The sequence below is a fragment of the Mastomys coucha genome, unplaced genomic scaffold (genome assembly GCF_008632895.1).
Source record: "Mastomys coucha isolate ucsf_1 unplaced genomic scaffold, UCSF_Mcou_1 pScaffold7, whole genome shotgun sequence".
NCBI lineage: Eukaryota > Metazoa > Chordata > Mammalia > Rodentia > Muridae > Mastomys > Mastomys coucha.
Window position 1 is genome coordinate 36,990,553 of NW_022196913.1, and position 15,798 is coordinate 37,006,350.

The following is a 15,798-nucleotide window of genomic DNA, read 5'->3' on the forward strand; positions in this document are numbered from 1 at the left end:
TATATATATATATATGGAAAACAGTCTTTCACAGAGCTAAGAAATCTTTGTAAAACTGAATGCTAATTGTTAAAAAGGATGTCTTTATGCACTCCACCGCCTTTCAACACTCTCCCACTACCAAGGTTAAGGAAGCATCTCTGAAGCAGAGGCAATGTAAGAGCTAGAGCATATGAAGGAGGGCTGTGATGTGCTTCACACTTCTGAACCCTGTGGTTACCTACACAAGACCTGCACAAGATCAAACCAGCTGGAAGAGTGTTTGCCATGCCTCACCCCTCTCTAGCAGTTGCTAGCTTCTGGGGAATGAAAAACCATTCTTTTTAGGAGGAAACATAGTTGGGAGGGTGACATGTTGGAGGAGTATGGGGAAGTCGAAGGGAGGAAATTGGGCTGGATGCATTTAATTGTATACATGCATGATGTTGTCAAGAATAAGAATAGAACTCCTTAACATTTTGGGCAACATTTCCATTACTCAAGGAAGAGACTGCAATCTAAGGAGACACATAAGCAGGCATCATTGACAGATCACCTTTTGCTGGACATTCAGAGCAGGCCTGAAAATGTTGATTATTTCTGTTTATACACAGCTTTCTGAATTTCTCCAGAACAACAGGCTTCTACACACAAAAGTGGAACAATAGTCATGGATATCAACATGCAGCTGAAAGGCTGCCATATTCCAACTGCCTCCCTAACAATTACATCTTTTACCTTTCATAAAGCACCAGACAGTATGACCCTAAAAGCAGAAATTGATAAATTGTACTCCATCAAAATTCAGAGTCTGCTCTTCAAAAGACAGCATTAGAAAAATTAAAAGACCAGCTTGAGCCTGGAGAAGATGCTTCGATAGCCCAGATGTGATAAAGGGCTTGTATTCAGAACATACAACAGATTGTGACAGCTCACTAATAGGATGACATACACCCCAATTTTAAAAGCAGACAAAGGATCTGAATAGGCAAGCAGACAGAATATGAGCCATCAGGGAGATGCAAACTCAAACCACAACCTTTGCACCCTCTAGAAGAATGTTAACCATAAAGAGACAGAGGAAAAGCAAACATGACTAGGATAGGAGGGAGTGGTGCTCCCATCAGACAGGGGACAGGAAGGAAAATTACATCAATGCTTTTGAAAGTGGAATGTTTGTCAGCTTAAGTTACTTCCCATAAATCTAGTACTTCTGGGTACACAGGGAAGAAAAATGAAAACACAAGAACATGCAACCCTTTTACATAAGTTTTGGGAGGTGCAGTGCCCACAACTGCCACAATTAGAAGCAACCCAAATGTCCAGTAGTTGTTTTGTGAGATGGGCATACAAAGTGGTATGTCCATGTAAATGGAATACTAAGTCAGAAATGAAATATGATACTTCCTATTACATGAATGGATTAAAACAAAGGCCACATACTATGGGATCCTATATAAAGAAGACCAGTCCACAGACATTAAAATCAGGGCGGTGTCAAAAATTAGCTGTAAAGAGTATCTCAGGGGATTGTGCATAATGGTAATGATTACATAACTCACCAAATGCCTTATGATACCACTGAATTGTATACTTAAGATGAATGAATTTTATGATTGGCAAAGTATACTTTATACTAAGTTCACTAGGAATAAAAGAAAACTCAGTTTTAATATGTTGCATAAAAAAGTAATCTTGTTAAAGAAGGGGAACAGTACTACTGGGCAGTTTGGAGCTGGTTGTTCCAAGTGACCAAGGCTGGGATCCAGGGAGACATAAATGAAGGCCACAATACTGGGTCACCTGGGGCTAAAGAAAGGAAAAGGCTAGGTGGGAGAGAAAGTTAGAGTCTCATCCTTTTCCTCTAGTACAAATGCCATGTAACACGAGATTTTCTAATTAGTAAAAAATGTGTGCTACATGAATGGAGTTAGCTTCTATCACTTGTCATCTCCTTGGACATAGGATACTCTCAGCCAAGAGGGTAATGATGTTACAAAATGTCCAGACTTGTTTACAGTCCATCTGATATTAGACCTTTACAATTTCCAAGTGGCAGTGAGTAAGTAGCTAAATATTTTGTAACAAAAACCAAGCAGTCTAAAACTTCCAGGCCAGCTGGGCATGGTTAGGTGGTAGCGTTCTTGCCAGCATATATGAGGCCCTGGGTTTATCTCCAATGCCACAGGGAAAAAAACAAAGAAATAAACTCATATTTCTCAGGCATGTAATCCATTTTCTATTTCTTTTACTGTTGAAAACATGAAAACAAAAGAACTGCTACAAAAATGACATAAAATATTAATAGGACCATTTAAATTAGTTTATCTGAAACATACTAAAAACCATCTTAGTGAATTATTCTTATAGTAGTTGGGTGCTGTTCCTTTAATTGTATGACATTTTATTTATTGCTAGATACAAATACCTATCACTGAGTTGATACGTTATTTAGAAAATAGCACATGATATTTCATTAGAAACAAAGTAAATTATGTAATATTTATCATAAATAAATTGGCAAATGAGTTCCCAATGTCATATATGACTTTTACAACATTTCGTTGTATTCCTTTGCTTCTTAACCTTTTACAAACAAACCAGGAGGCTAAGGATGTAGCTCAGTGGGAAAGTATTTGTCTAGGATGCATGAGGGCCTGGGTTTGGTCCTCAGAACAGTAAAAATAGATAAATTTAAAACATTTGAAGTTCAAACTTGCAGAGAACCTACAAGAAAAGTACAGTAGCCGGGCAGCGGTGGCGCATGCCTTTAATCCCAGCACTTGAGAGGCTGAGGCAGGTGGATTTCTGAGTTCGAGGCCAGCCTGGTTTACAGAGAAGTTCCAGGACAGCCAGGGCTACACAGAGAAACCCTGTCTCAAAAAAAAAAAAAAAAAAAAAACCAAAAACCAAAAACCAAAAAACCCCAAAAAACAAACAAACAAACAAAAAAAAACCAACAACAAAAAAGAAAAGTACAGTAAAAACAGTGATAAGTTTTCCTATCATCACTAAATGGTAAAGTGTTTTCCATATTTACTGTTTCTGTCTTCCTTCAGAAAGCTGCAGTTTTCATGAGGCTTCATCTCTACATGCCTGAGCCTGTCTCCTCAGAAGGAAGACATTTCTCACATAAGGGGGTCCAGTCAATCATCCCATAGTGCATTTGTTGTAAAGTCTTCTTTTAATCCTCCTTTCTCTACTTGGGAAGCAATCACCCCATCCTTTTTTCCTTTTATTCTACATGAAATTGTTATTTTTGAAAACTCCAGACAAATATAGCTCCATAAATTATCACAGTTTGAATTGCCTAATTGTGTCTTCATATGTGGAAGCAAGTTAGATTTGTGGCAAGAAAACCAGAGTAATATTATATTTTTCTCAGGGTATCCCAACAGGTGGTACTCAATGCCAATCTGTGCTATTGTTAGTTAGTAAAGGTAAATTTGATGATCTGATTATGGTGGTGACCACTAGATTTCTCTAATATAAGGTTATCCTTTTCTCTTTCAAATGATACATAAATTATGGGACTCTGTGAGTAGCCTGTGCTCCAGCAATTCACTGCCAAAATTAGTATCTATTCTTGGTTGGATGGATTGCCATGTGATGATGTAACAGTGAGTTTCTGAGCCTACCATTTCTTCCACATTTGCTAACTGGTATTCTTCTAAATCACAGTGCTTCCTTCCTGAATCTGCATGTCCCCCTTTGAAGTGAAGGTATAAAGTAACACCAAACCAAAACAAAAAACAAAAAAACAAAAAACAAAAAAAAACCTTACTTTTTCATTTTGATGCTTAATTGTCAAATTGTTACCTATCTGTTCAAAGAGAGCATCCTTGTTTGCAGTTGTGTACTTTTGACATACCAATACTATTTCTGATTACTCTTTACTTCCTCTGTATGTTCACTCTATTTCTGGAATTTTCCATTTCTTCAAGGAACACTTGTTCTTTTTTAAATAAGGAAGACATTTAAAAATCAAAACCAGGACACAGAGATGCCCCTTAAAAACCAAGAACTGAGCACAGGGATATTCCTTGCTACTAAGGTGTCATTGATTCTTGTAATGAAAATAAAAATAATGTGTCATATGTTATGTGCTAATTCATACATATTTTAATTCCACCCCACACTGTAGGATTCTGCCCCTTTCTACAGCTTCCATATGCATCTTCTTTGTTGGTTCTTTAAGCCCGAGTAGGAAAGAAGAAAGTAAGATGCTTGCTACAAGGTCCAGTTCACACTATTGCTCAGACCTATCCACTCTAAGCACGTGGAGGGCATCTAGGAGCCTGCTGTCCCCTTATGAAACCCCCATTCTATGGCATGAATCATCATTTTCTAGATTTAGGAACTAGAAGAACAGTATATTTATACTGACATGCTTAGAAATGCTCTTCTACTTTCTAAATTGGAAGAGGATTTGAGGAGCCAGCTTATGATAGCGACGAGGCATGAAATTACAGAAGTGCAAACCTCAAGCCACGCTCTCACCAAAGCTGGTGAGCCAGAGGGTAAGCAAGGCTCAGGGGAGAAATTTTCCACAAGGAAAAACACTGCACTAGGGAGTGTGGTAATGGCTGATGGGGAGACCTGGGGAAATCTCACCCACTGCTGGGATGTGTTATTTACTGTGAAAGATAAAAGATTCTTAGATAGAATGTAAACTGGGCAACCTCAGAATAGTTCAGGGGAAGTTGCTAGTATTCATTCTATATGTTTGAAAGTATTGAAGAGTTTGATTGCAAGGTCGTCAGTGCTCTGAAAAGACTCTTTGTAGCCAACAAGAGCATGAAAGGCACTACCAATACAATTCCCACCCAGAACAAATGTTCACTGTGAAGAAAGCTGAGTGAGGTGAGGCGGATGTTGCTACTCTCACATGCTTTAGAAAATGATGCTCAGTTAACCATTATGAAAGGCACCTTGTGCACACCCTTGGAGCACATCAATGCATTTTTAAAAAGATTTATGTTATATCTATGAGTATATATATTAATATATTTATGTGTATGAGTACAATGTCTTCATGCACATCAGAATAGGGCATCATATTCTATTGCAGATGGTTGTGGCTGCAATGTAGTTGCTGTGAATTGAACCCAGGGCCTCTGGAAAAGCAGACAGTGCTCTTAACCTTTGAAATTATCCTTGAAGGTATCATAATGGCATTATTTTTATGTTCAAAACATTAATTAGCCTATGAAGATGTAGTTCACTGATAAGAATATTTACCTCTTGTGTTCAGTCTCTAACACTTCCAGTAATAATGATAATAACACATTGCAAATAAACACTAAAATAAAATGTAAGTATAAGAGTGTCTTAAATAGGATAGCATCTCCATGAGAAATATTATTTTATTACTCTTATTTAACAATATAAGAATAAATGTAATGATCAAATTGAGAAAAAAATGAAAGATTCTAGAGCAATATGTGCAGTAGGTTCCAAATTTGTTTGCTTACTTTTTTATTTGAGACAGGCCTTACTATGTAGCTCTGGTTGTCCTGGAACTCACTATGTAGACCAGGATGGCCTCAAACTTACAGAGATCCATCTAACTCTGCTTCCTAAGTGTGGAATTAAAGGTGTGTGCCACTATGCCCAGCTATGTTCCCAATTTTTATGGTTTAAAACATATGCTGTAAATAAATATTACATATATGATAATATGTAGAGAAAAGTAATAGAAAAATGTCAGACAAAATTGCTGCAACACATATGATCCATGCTTTTCTAAAGTTATCCACAGGTCTATAAGCATTTATTTTCTTTTTAACTTGATTGAAACTCCATTTAAATAAAACAATAGATGCCACAATATAGCAGCTAGCCTAGTGGGAACTCATGGGCATTACAGAGAGTTATCTGAAGTTTCCCTTATTGTGTAAATTCAGAGTGGCTGTGTGGTCCTCCTAAGCCTTGGTTCTTCTTATCTGTTAAATGACAGTAATAATGTTTACCTCACAGAGATGAGGGGTGGGGAATGAGGTGAAAGTGATTGACAGATGGCAACCTTTATGTTATTTTTGGTACTGTTATTGCTATCAATGTTACTAAATTAACCCCCTCACCAAAAGATAACAGCTTAAAAATTTAAAAGGAAGGATATGTCTGACAGTTTTAATTTAATTATTCCCCAGTGCACCTGTAAAATATTTTCCCCTTCACTGGGCTGTTACACATAGAAAATTCAAAACAACTATAAATATAGCTTAAAAAGAATAATGATCTTTCATAAAGCCACCACCAGGCTACCCACTAGAATATTGACAACACTCCTAAACCTCATTCCTTTACCTTCTCTCCAACTAAGTTCTAATCTGAGTTTTTAGATGATAATTGCCTTGATTTTCATCATAGTTTTACCACTCGCACATGTACTGTAAACATATAACTTTGTGCCAGCCTAAGGTTTGTGTGTAAATGTATCCATACTGTTTGCATTCTTTTGTGTCTTTTTTTAATCAAATGGTCAATCTCTGCTTTACTTTATTTTTGTGTCTGCTAGTTTTACTTATGCAACATTGCACTGCATAAGTACTTATCCAATATTCTATAACTAAACAGTTTATGTTCTTGTTATAGTATTGATTGATGTGGGTGTTTTTGGTTTGGGGCTCTTATGAATTCTACAGTGCATATAAACAGCTACCAATATATTCCCACTAGAGCCTCAGTGATGCTCGTTTGTTCTGCTTTTAATGCTTTTTGCTAATTTAGTGACCATGTAATAATACAGCATTTTAAACTCTTAAATTGTATTTCTCTAATAACTAAATTGCTGAAGTTCTCCTATATATGAATATATGCAAAGTAGGATATATATGCATGTTTTACTTCCATTAAACTCATAGGTAAAGGTTTTAATCTCATGCTTTGACAAATTTTCTATTATTTTTATCACTATAGGAATTTTCAAATGTCTTAAATATTTATTATGTTGTATATATTATATTTTATTTAATATTTATAAATAATTTTATTTATATTGTGTTTGATATTTTATTTTCTAAATATTTCATAATTTGAAATTCCCATATAGAAATTTCTTATGAACTAAAGTAGATCCAGAATTTTCATATGTTCTCTCAGCATCTCTTATAGAAAAGTCTATTTTTTTCCCTAATTTTTAAGATAGTCTTCTTTCTGTGGTAATACCTGTGTGTTTGTTTGTCGAGTGCCTTTTGATAAGCTCCTTCACCCACTGAGGATATCTTGACATTCTTAGCACATTTAAAACATTTGCAGTAACAGCTTGTTAGATATAGGTGCACACGTGCATGTGCATGCGCACACCTGTAGCCTACCGTCTGGGATGGAACTGAATCTGTAACTGAGTCCGGCAGTAGTTTGCATCTTACACTAATGGGTGTTAGGAGCTGCAGACATGGATCGCTCTATTTATCACATTGCTGATCACTTTCTCTCAGGGAGATTATGCAGCTTCCCGTCTCTGAAGGAAGAAAATTGTCTCTTCATATCTTCCATCAGATTTATTCTTAGGTATTTCGTATCTGTGCTGCGGTCTCCTGCTTAGCTCTCTAGCTTCTTTCTACCTGTGCCTACTTACAATGTGGAACATTGAAAGCAGACAACTCATGAAACTTATCACTGAAAGCAATTTTTCTATCCATAATTCTTTGGCGTACACAACCTTCAGATAAAGATGGGTCACTCTTCTGTGCAATCCGCAGCTTTTACCCTCACTCACTCCTTACTCTCTTGCTCAGGTCCTAGTGCTTCTAGCTCAACACTAAGTAGAAACGGTCTGACATTTATTATGGATTCTCTTAGCTGAAACTCAATGTTATCATTACTTTTGTTTCTGCCATTCTGGTTAGAATGGAGTGACATCCACTGTGGTTTTAATTTGCATTTAATTTTATATACTCTGTCTTGAAACTTTTAACTCGTTTATAATAGGGTTACTTTGTTTTACTATTACAGTGAGGTCTCTTTCCATATTCATAACACAAATCTATTTTCCCGATTTCTTCATGTGTATATTATCGTTTCATTTTACTAAAGGTGTCTTTTTTATTTAATAACTAATTTATTTATTTTGTAGTCCAGGCTGACCTTACATTTGCAGAGATTGTTTAGTCTCTGCCCCTCAACTGCTGGGATTACAGGTATGAGTCACCATGCCCATTATCCAGAAAAGTCTTTTCAACGAATGCATTTACATTTTGACAAAATCAATTTTAACATTTCCAAGGTCAACACTACTCATGTCCTCTCCAAGAAAGCCTCTCCCCAAAGCCATGGTGTGGCGACACGGTGTAGACTTCTCCATTTCTTGAGACTGATGATCTATGTTGAATTCATTGTTTTTCATGTGGGATCAGGTTCGTTTTCCCCCCACTCTCTTCTGGATAACTAAACGTTGGCAGCACTGATTACTGATCTCCAAATAAATTCCAAATACTTTTAAAGGAATGTCACTTAAATTTTCCCCCTTTCCTTAACTATTCAACCCAGGAAGGACACAGCAGAACCCAGTGTGTTCCGTGCATTTTTCTGGAAGTTCCTTGGAGGCTCAACTGTGTTCATGACTAGCCCATCAGTGAGGCCACTGATGAAGACCTCAGTACTGTCTTGTTGGGGATGCCCACATGCACCCCAAAAGTCTGTGTGGTAGGTGTTCTCTGAGCTACCAGCCTCTGAGGCCAGAGTGAAGCTGGGGAACATGGGTACTTTGGGCCTTTCAGATCTTGGGGAAAACGTGGCTCCCTGAAAGTTCTCCTCATGTCTCTCCTCCAGCCTCCTTGCCATTGGACTTCCAACCCAATGCAGTATAGAAGAAAAAAAGAATGTTTGGTGTGTCCACTCCTCTCAAAAAGGACCTGTGTTTTCTTTCTACTTTTAGCTCTTCATTCTTCCCAGATGACTGTTTTACTTTTACCTCTGAAAGTGTTTTTTCTTTTCTTTTTCTTTTTGGAAGGCGTCTCCAAACACCTAAATCAGAAGAAAGTCTTCATCTGACTTTTACTACTTTAAAAGCCCTAGTCAGGTGATTTCCCCAGAAGAAACAGAATGTTCCAAACCTTAGACCTGCCCAATAGCTTTTACCCATTGACTCTGTTCCAGCACACCCCACAGCATGTGAGGCCCAGTACTTGGCGCTGAGCTGGCAAGGGGAAGAACTTTACCCTCTGGTGGAGGTTGGCAGGAGTAGTGGAAACAGACATAGTAACTGGCAGTTGGGATACTGCCAGGTAACTGCTCTGAGGGACAGTCAGGGTCAAATAAGCATATGGCAAGGAGCAGCAAAACGGCCTGGAGCCAGGGAGAGGCTAACAATAGCACCTCTATGCAGAAAGGTAACCAGGGTTCCAAGCCTAGTGGAAGGCTAGAAAGGTACTCTAGGGTGAGGCAGCGTGCTGTGCAAGGGTGGGGAGCTGGACATGAACACAAAAGCCCACCTTGAGTGCTTCTGATCATTAAACATCATAATGGCTGCTGGTTGAGGCAAAAAAATAGATCATGAAGTTAAGGAGGTGTCTTTGGTAAAGCTTTGTTGTTTGCAAGTCAAGGACTAATACAGAATGCTGTCAGTTGTTCATAAGATAAAGATGCATGCTCTCTTCAATAATTTGATGACATTTAGGATTAGAATGGAAAACTCAAAAATTCCTAGCCTGTTATCAGCTGTGTGTTCTGCAATTCAGATCTGATACTGCACTGCTCAGTTAGTGCATCTTTTACTGGTTAAGAGCAACATTCTCCACACAATGGCTCCTTCCATTTTAGACTGAAACGATGTCCTTAGGAATTACTTTCATTTCAGATAAAGTGCAAATGTATAGTTATGCAGAAATTCTTCACAGAACTGACTGAAAAGAAAAACTATACTTAAGAGATTAAAGCCTCATTATAAAGGAGACACAAAGGGAGAGTGTGTGCAGGGAGAGGGGCAAGCCCTGATTATGAAATCCTGTATATTGTTGACAATGGGCACAACCCCGTCAAGGACTCCAAAGCCTTGGACTCATGGGATACTAGACTGGCAAAGGTGGTTCCCCATGTGGTCCAGGCTCAACATAGGTGGTAAAGTTCTCCTCAGGAGTCCAAGTATTAGTGTTTAAAAACAATTGGTCAGTGTGTGCAACGATTAGTAACTTTAGCTTCCTCTTCCAGGCTAACAAACCCCCTCCCCCACCCCCACATCCCAAGCCACACACATACACCCACCACACTCTGGATGTATATAATAAACATGCTGAGATTTCAGGTTGCAAGACATAGCGTTCAAAGAAACTTCCACCATATCCCAGCCACACTGTATGTGTGTCTGCCCTTTCTCCATTCCATCCCTGCAGCTACTCAGGATTCTGGGGCCCAAGCCCCTGTAGGTGAGTGTGTTAGTCAGTATGCTATTGCTGGAACTAAATGCTTGAGACAACTTTAAAGAGGCAAAAACTTATATGGATCCCATTTGTCTTGGGCCTGTGGTGAGGCAATCGAATAGCAGGGTAGGAAAATGAAGGGGAGAAAGCAGACTCATAGCAGCTAGGAAGGAAGGAAGGAAGGCAAGAAAGAAACAGGAAGGGTTTGCTAGGATTCCAATACCCTTTTCATAGAAACTTCTCCAATGACCTACTTCCTACTAGGATTCATCTCATAAAGGTTCTATCATCTCCCACTAGTGCCACAGGCTGGCAAATAAGGGTTTAGCAGACAAGTTTGGGGGGGGACGACACTCCAGAGATCCCAGCGATAGCAGTAAGGTCCAGGGCCAAGGCATAGTGCTCCATGCCCTCTTTTCCTCATATGAAGGCATGCCACCCTCTCTTGCTTCTGTGTGTTCATCACCAGGGAGTTCCACTGGGTTTTTCCTGGAGATTCACCCTCTGGCAAATTTGCTTAAATCACCATCCAAGTCTCAACCCTAGGGAACAAGGGGCATTGCATATTTGCACAACACAGGTGTCTTATTACTCAGGAAAACCCCAGATTTGGAAGAACTGTGCCAGCTGGAAAATGATCAGATAATTTTTTTTTTTTTTTTACTGTGCTACAAATTAAATTGGCTAGAGACTAAGTATAAAGCAAATAAGCACAAAGCTCTTTGAAGATGTTTTGCAGAGCCTACCTCTAGATCCTACCAGAAACCAGCAAAAAAAAAAACCACAAACAAACAAAAAAACCCAAAAAACCATGAGCTATCTCTAATTGAGCATGTGTGGAAGAAACCTGCTCACTTAACTAATGCCCTCTGCTGCTACAAACTCACATAAAAACAAGATCCTTCTCACTGAAAGGAATATGCAAAACATGAAACCTGGGATAAAGCATGACTCTCTATACCTGAGCACAAGAACTTTGAACGGTCCCCCTTCTTAATCATCCAGTTAGTAAGCAGTTCCTCCCCTCTTCCTATAAACTGCACCTAGGTCAACAAATGGTATGCGTACATTTGAACATGCTTCCTGTGTCTATCTTTAACAGAAGACCTTTGTGTTTTACCACACAACCAAGCTGGTGCACGACATTGGCTTTTGTGTGCATGAGGCAGTGGGCTGGCATTCCCAGTGTCAACCTAAAAGTGAGAGACCAAATCTTTTAAGTTCAACTCCATTTTAGAGAACTTGAACTCAGGTAAACTAACAGGCCGGTACCTAATGTTTGTTTCCAAGTTACCTTCCAACAAAACCCAAGCCTAGCTCCAGTTTCTAGGTTTACCCCAACAGACCAGCATCTCCAGGTTAATCTCCTCCAACAACCCAGTGGTTCCATGTTAATTCCCAATAAGCCCACCCCCTGCCAAAGACTACCAATGCAGAGGGAAGCAAAAGTTGTTTATGGTTTGATTCCCAGCACCAGCCAATTATGTTAAAGCCCATAGTAGCTTTCCAATTAGATGCTTCCAAGGCTAGAAACACCCACCTCCCACTTGTTGCTTTCTATAAAGCCTTACCTGGGTAGATATTCGGGGGGCCTCTCTCTACCAAAACTGTCCTGCATTTCGGCAGTGGGCTGAGGGCTCTGAGGTAGCTTGAATAAAGGCCCTGTTGTGATTTGCATTGGATTGGTTTCTGTCTGTTTTTTGGGAGAGGGAAGAAGGGGTTCACTAACATTTCCCTGGCACTAAAAAAGCACTTAAAATACTAGGAAGTCACAAGTATGAAAAAATTAACTCTTAAAATCCACACATTTTCATACAAATAAAGGTAAGGGAATAGCATTTGGAAGTCCTATTTACAGTACCAAGAAAATATTTGTAATATGTTGGGATACACGTAATATGCAATGTGCCATAGACTCAAGAGAATGCAGAAAAGAGCTTTGGGTAGGGCAGGGGAATCATGGAGCAATAGCAGCAGGTGATCATAGGGGTAGCTTTGATGAAGGTGACTGAAGATGGCTGAGATGCTTGCCATGTAGAATTAACTAGACTTGAAATGAGGGTGTAAGATAATGCCCAGAGGTTCAGCATCCCAAGGACGTGCATAGTATCCATGAACAGCAGCATATCACTCTGGTTATGCTCACTGAACTTCTGAATCAGAATTCCAGCCTCTAAGGACCCCACGGTCTCCACTCTGGCTCTTGAGGCAGGAGAGGGAAGGATTACACAGCTCAAAGGAAGCACTCCAAGACAGCTGGAGACCATCAGTGCCTCTTAAAAGGACAAAATCAATTCTAGGCTTTTGGGTTGAATACATTTTGTTTCTTGTAATTTTATGACACAGTTTTACATGTATTTGTATTTATGCTGATTCAAAAACAAACTAAGTTTGGCTAGCCAATACAAAATAAAGAGTGATTTGTTTTTTAAGTCCTCGCTGGTTTATGTTTGTACCATCACCACCTAGTGGAGAAAACCTTGAACTTCAAAGAGCTAATTAAGGTTTGAGAAGAAATGCAGGGACATTATACGAGTTTTATTCCTTCTGTTCTCACAATGGACTTCAAGGTCATTGTTCTTCCTCAACATTTGGAAACAGGGTCAGAAGTTAAGTAGCTTTACTCAGAGTCACACTGTGACTCACTCAGTTCCAGATAACTTGAAATTAAACATAGTTCCTTTTCACCACATAGTCCATTCAAAGGGCTCAACTCCATTCTTGTCTTAGGGAGTAAATTATGTATCTTGATAGGGAGGAGTCCCTTATTTATATGTGTGAACAAATGGCATATGCAAAAGGAATAGGATGAAGATAGAGGAGAACACATAGTATGTACGAGACCCTGGCTTCAATCTCTATCACAAGACAATGAAAGCAACAAGAAGGAACTAAAAGGGGGTGGGAACCCAGAGACTGGACCCCTTCGTTTGTCCCTGAAACCCTGTTTCTTCCTATATAAGCCAATTATTTGTTTCTCTTTGAATCTCATACTCTTGCATCTTAGGTGTTAGTGGTTGGTCATGTGCACTGTATATTCAGATCTGATTTCTGTGCCCAGAGGTCCAGTCACAGTATGGATGCTAGCACTGTCTTGATTATGGAGCCATCTCCTGTTTCCATGTGGTATAAAGAATACTTCCCAGGGGCTGGAGAGGTAGCTCAGCAGTTAAGAGCACTGACTGCTCTTCCAGAGCTCCTAAGTTCAATTCCCAGCAACCACATGGTGGCTCCCAGACATCTGTAATGGGATATGATGCCCTCTTCTGGTGTGTCTGGAGAAAGCAACAGTGTACTCACATAAAATAAATATTTTTTGAAAAAGAATGCTCTATCTACTTATCAGTGAGTGCATACCATGTGTGTCCTTTTGTGATTAGATTACCTCACTCAGGATGGTATTTCCTAGTTCCATCCATTTGCCTAAGAATTTCATGAAGTCACTGTTTTTAATAGCTGAGTAGTACTCCATCGTGTAAATGTACCACGTTTTCTGTATCCATTCCTCCGTTGAAGACTATCTGGGTTTTTTCCACCTTCTGGCTATTATAAATAAGGCTGCCATGAACATAGTGGAGCATGTGTCCTTATTACATGTTGGAGCATCTTCTTGGTCCTATGAAGGCTCGATAGATACCCCAGTATAGGGGAATCAAGGGCGGGGAGGTGGGAGTGGGTGGGTTGGTGGGTGGAGAAACATCCTCATAGAAACAGGGGGAGGGAGGATGGGATTGGTGGCTTCCAGGAAGGGGGAGAAACCTGGAAAGGGGATAACATTTGAAATGTATATAAAGAAAAGTATCCAATAAAAAAAAGAATGCTCCCCAGTTATCTCTGATTGGTTAATAAAAAGCTGATCAGCCTATGGCTGAGCAGAGGAGATGGGAAGGCTGGACTTCTCATCTCAGCCAGGTAGAGGGAAGGAAGAGAGGCACATGAAGACAGAAGGTATACTATGTGGAGAGACCAATGTTTGCCATGAGGTGGAGATGAAAGAGCAGACATGAGGCCACACATGGACCAGTATGAGCCAGGGGAGACCAGATTGGCATGTAAGAAGGCATTTGTCGGGGTATTAGCAGCCTTAGAGGGTTCGAATAGCCCAGACCTGTCCAGCTTAGGCTTGTAGCTTGTTATTAAACTTAATAGGTCTTTCTGTAAGTTATTTGGGAGCCAGAACAGGATCAGATGAGGTCTACCCTTAGGTATGTAACAGAATCTGTAATTCACTTCACATTGGCTATTGTCAGTTTACCTTATAGCATAAGATAATTAAACCTTCAATGGGAAAACAGTAAATAAAAAGTTTCTATAGTAACTCACAATGGTATACTGTTGGGTAGTAAAGTAAATAAAATCTCAATTTTTGACAAGATTCATAAAAGTCTTCATTTTAACACTTTTAATTTCTGATTATCAACAATAATCAATTATAATAAAAGTTTGCTATTTTTGGTACCCCCCCCCCAGGTATTTGAAAGGTTGAGAATTCCAGCTTTAGCAACGTAGCAAGTCACACTCCTTTCAATCTACCTATATGTATTTATGTATCTTTTAAAGATGTATCACTTTTATATTTACATGTTTTACCTGCATGTATGACTGTCCACCACCTAGGTATAGTGGCCCCCAGAGGCCAGAATAAGGAGTCAGATCCATTGAATTGGAGTGAACAGTTGTGAATCACCATTTGGGTGCTGCCAACTGAAAGAGGATCCTCTACAAGAGCAGAAGTGCTCTTAAATACTGAGCCCTCTCTCCAGCCCCTTTTGCATTTTTCAAAGGGCTAACTTTCAGAAAAGCATAATAAAATTATAAGCAGTAATACATAGATGTAGACTACCACACTTACTTTTTAAATTTGTTTTTTAAAAGTGAAAAGACATTTTGTATTATGTAGCCCTGGCTGGCTTGGAACTCAGTATGTAGATCATGCTGGCCTCGAACTCAGAGATCACCTGTCAGTGCCTCCTGAGTATTGGTATTAAAGGTACACAACACTACACCCAGAGAATACGTTTCTATATATATAGACGTTTATATATATATAAACGTCTATGGTAATCATTTCCTGTTCCTGTCTGGTATAAAAACCTTTAAGAGCTGCCTGCCATCATTTTGTTATGGGGATACAATGCTTCTTTTTCCAGTTTACTGCTATTCTATGAGCTAGAGATAACTCTTAAGCAAGTATTTTGGGTAACAGGCCCTAAAGTAAAATTAAGGGGGACAGGGGAGGGAATCACTTTTATTGCATTCCTTGAGCAGCCTTCTGAGTTGAACTTTGTCTACCTGCGTAGCTGCTTGCGTTTTTATGTCGAAATCCTTTCTCCAGTTTCCTAGGCACCTCTGCATTTCCAATTCGTTTTAGTTTTATTACAAATATTCTGCCTGATGACAGCATCTCTGGTTTCGCACCCTGAAAGCCAAAATCCTGGAATGCCAGGTTCCCGAGTGC

General features: G+C 39.3%; 1 protein-coding gene across 1 annotated transcript in view; it reads right to left on the reverse strand.

Moving 5' to 3' along the window:
• The window catches only part of Mylk4 (myosin light chain kinase family member 4), a 103,373-nt gene that overhangs the window by 82,533 nt on the left and 5,042 nt on the right, over window positions 1-15,798 (reverse strand). The window lies entirely within an intron of this gene.